We start from the raw sequence: 3,817 nt of genomic DNA on the forward strand, positions 1-3,817 counted from the left end.
GGAGCCCTGGACGGGGGTCCGGCTCCAGGCTAGCCCGTCCCTCCCCGACCCCGGCATGGGTCGAGGGGCACAGGGAGACCCAGCGCACCCTGACCCCCACCCTAAGACACCCCAAGCCTTTGGATTGGCCCCGGAGTGGCAGCAAAACGGGCAGCGCACGGGACTGCGATCCCAGCACAACCCTCCCTTGCACGGCGGTCTGATTTCAGCGCAAGGGCTGCAGCGCTGGGAGCAAACCTCGTGGCAATGCCTGGCTGCATGGGAAGAATGGAGCCGAGTGGCAGCACAGCATAAAGCTGATACTCCTGGGTGCGGCAGGACATTGGGCATACAGGGACATTGCCCTCAGCTTGGCCTGGGCCACCAGCCGTGCGCATATCCTCCTCTGCCCAGCCCAGAAGCAGAGGCTCTACCACCATAACAAGGGTGACGCTGTTACCACAGAGCAGCTGCAAACACACTGCAAAGTGGGATCCAGCAGCAGCCCTTGCCCCACACCCTGGCTTCAGCATCCCAACCACATTACCTTCTTGAAGAGATGGCGAGACTTCCAGCAGCCTGGAGACAGCCAGCTGCCCCCCCTCAGAGAAGGCAACAAGCACCCAGAGAAGGGCAGTGAGGAGCCGGCACGGCCCTCCTTTCTCTCACCCACAACAACCCCATGCCCCGCTGCTCTCCCAAGAGACCAGGCCAGGAGCAATCCGTGCTGACTGCGGTTTTATTATTTATTAACCCGAACTTACAAAAACAGAAGCGTTTTCACACCCCGTCAAGGTCAGGGTTAGGAGAAGGGAAAAAAAAGGCGGCAACGGTTATAAAATGGGACCCAAGGGCAAGGAAGAGGCCAGGCTCTGCCCTCGTTATGCAAAGGCTGAAATGGGAAGAGGGAGGGGAAACCAGATGGGATTTAAGACACTGTTGGCACAACACTGCAGATTATCAGCAAAATGGGCTGCTGGAGGGGGATGAGCGGCTGCCCAGGCTTGCCTGCAGCCAAACGCCAGCAAAGCTGGCTGCTGTAGCACAGCTCCAGAGCTCCATAGCTGCCTCCAGAGCCCGCCCTGCCAGGTCCACAACCACCCCTCCACACGGGGAAGGCAGGTAAGTGGCTGCTGGTCCAGACAGTTTAATTGCAGTGGGGCTGAGACACGCCAAGGAAGGTTTGAAAGCTGAAATGGATGCACTCGGATTGCAAAGCTGAGCTGGGAGGCATGTGATCAGGACTGAGGTGCCTGGCAGGCAGCGGGGGACAGGGGAACTGGTGTACCTGGAGCCTGCAGGATGCAGCTCCCTGCTGCCCTGCAGTAGGGGACTGGCAGTGGTAGCTTGCTGATCACTGGGCAAGAGCTCTGCTAGATCAGTGGGCAGCATGCAGCAGCCCTCAGCTGCTGGCTAGCGCTGCGTCAATAGCCGCAGGAGCAGTGCACTATTTACAGCACAAGAACCACAGGCTTGCTGTCTTCTCCTCCCCCCAGAACCCTGGGAACCAAGCTGATGACACACAACTTCACTGCAAGTAATCTACCCCTCCTCATGGGGCAAGCACTACAGTGCTCAGCTCCAGCTGCTGCCTTTGTGCCAAAGGAAAGGAAAAGAGAAGCCTGCTGTGCTAGCCGGATGGATGAACAGCAAGGATGCGCCTGCAAGGAAGAAAGCTGTCCCCAGGCTACCTGCAGCTGAGCAGCAGTCTGTACAGGGGATAAAACTACTAGATCAGCTTTTACTCAGCTCACTCATCTAAGCAGACGTGTAAACAAGAAGTGACAAGGAACTGGAGGGTTGTGGCACACACCCAGTGTCACACACTATTTGCATGAAGTCTGAACTAGTGGATGTCTGTGCAATCCCCTGCCTGTTGATGCAGGGAGGGATGCCAGCCAAGCCTTCTGGAGAGACGGGGATCTTTACAGATTATTTTTATTGATTCTTTTTAAGCTGTGGCATCACTATCTGCTGGTGTTGTGATCCCCAGAGCCATGCTGCATTGCTACAGAGCAGCCTTTGGCTGGGTGGAATGGTCCGACAAGCTGGCAGACTGAAAGTCAGCTGGCACACCCAGTTTGTTACAGAAGAGGTCATCTGTTCCTAGTTCTTTGTAAACCTGAGCTGTTTCTTCCCCGATCTCCCACCCCCCCCTGCAGTCATTGCGGAGGAAGGGGGATGCCTCGTGGGTCAGTGACCTGACCCTCCTGCAGGTTCTTGACGAGCTGAGCCAGCCAGCGCTTTGTGGTGGTGTCATCCTTCAGGACCTGGGCAAAGGTGGTATCCTTCAGCTGGTCTGGAAGGCACTGTCTGAGAGCTTCACGTGCCCTACATCAAGAGACAAGAAACAGGGCCCAACAAATAAACTCACAGGGGCAAGAGGGGAGCAAACCCCACTGAGAACACAGCGCCAGGCCAGCCAAGGAAATCACTGAGCACATGGTGCTCTGCTGACCAGCGTGGCTCCTGTCCCTCAAGATCCCACCGAGCAAACCCCTGCGCCTGTCCTGATGCCCCTCACCCAATAGCAGCACAAAGCCAGAAGAGGCAGACAACAAATATTCACTCAGCAGCTTTTGAGTAGAGCTGCTGCTCAGCTGAGGAAATTATAAACCGCTTTCATGCTGAATTTCATCGATTTACTGCTGACAGCTCACATGATGCAGAAGAGGGAGAGCACAGCACACCTTCCAGCTCAGTCCTCCCTTCATACCCAGTCCAAGCAATGTTTGAACTCAGGCAGCTGTAACCTACTTGAATCTGACCAAGCTCCAAAGAGGCTCTGTTTCTACCACATACCATACAAGCTCCTGGAGCTAGCAAAAATGTACAATCAATGAATATACAGATGATGTAGTATATCCAGGAGTTTAGCTGACATAATTATTATATTAGAGTAGGAAAGAAAGACACTCACTCTATCCTGGGCTCACATGATAGACTCCAAGGGAGCAGATCTCCAGAAAAGATCCTTCCCCACTGGCAGTCAGCTCTTAAATGGGACTAGGAGAGGTGGAGCCAGCTCCACCCCTTCCTGCAGCACAGGTGAATTGCCTTTACCTGTGCTCCCGTGGCTGACTCATTGCTCACCTCAGGTGATTAATCAGAGGTTCACGCCGTGATTCAGCAGCCCCATACAGAAATAAAACAAACAAACCCCACAGTATTTTCCATAATGAGCTGTTTTAAGGACAGACAAGGAACCTTGACTCCAGGTAGGCACCGGCAAGAAGAGCTGTGCTTCCAAGCAGATAGGAGAAGCCCTGTCCCAAACTCCTTAAATGTTTACCTGGGGTTATCAGAAAGGCGAAGGTAACAGCGGACAACGTGTTTGAGCAGCCGTGCTGACGGCTCCTTGGAGAGCTGCAGGACCATTTTACCCTGTGTGACAAAGGCCAGTGCCAGCAGTTAGTGTTTGTTTGAACAGTTTCACGATTAGCAAAGACTGGGAAAGAGCACTAAATCACCCTGGCCTCCCATCCAACGGAGCCCACTATCTTTCAGCTGGACAGCCCCGGACGGAGCCCAGCCCCTTGCCTGACAGCGTCCATCTCTTTCTCACACTGTGTAGGACTTTGCACGTGGCTGCAGCCTTGAACACACCCAGCCTAGTGAACACTACAAATGCCTTCACACACCTGCCCTGAGTCATGATTAGGAGTCAAATCAGATCTGCCCAGCAAGTTTTTTTCCCCATGAAACCACACCGAGTAGCACTAACCATTTTCCCCATTAGCTAAATTCACTTGTGTTTGGATTTTTAGTCAGTTAGCAATTAGTGGGGGCTGCCTCATCTGCCCTTTTGAAGCTTCCTGTTCTTAGCTATCCTCTGGAT

Source organism: Meleagris gallopavo, chromosome 7 (assembly GCF_000146605.3).
Source record: "Meleagris gallopavo isolate NT-WF06-2002-E0010 breed Aviagen turkey brand Nicholas breeding stock chromosome 7, Turkey_5.1, whole genome shotgun sequence".
In the NCBI taxonomy this organism is placed as follows: Eukaryota; Metazoa; Chordata; class Aves; order Galliformes; family Phasianidae; genus Meleagris; species Meleagris gallopavo.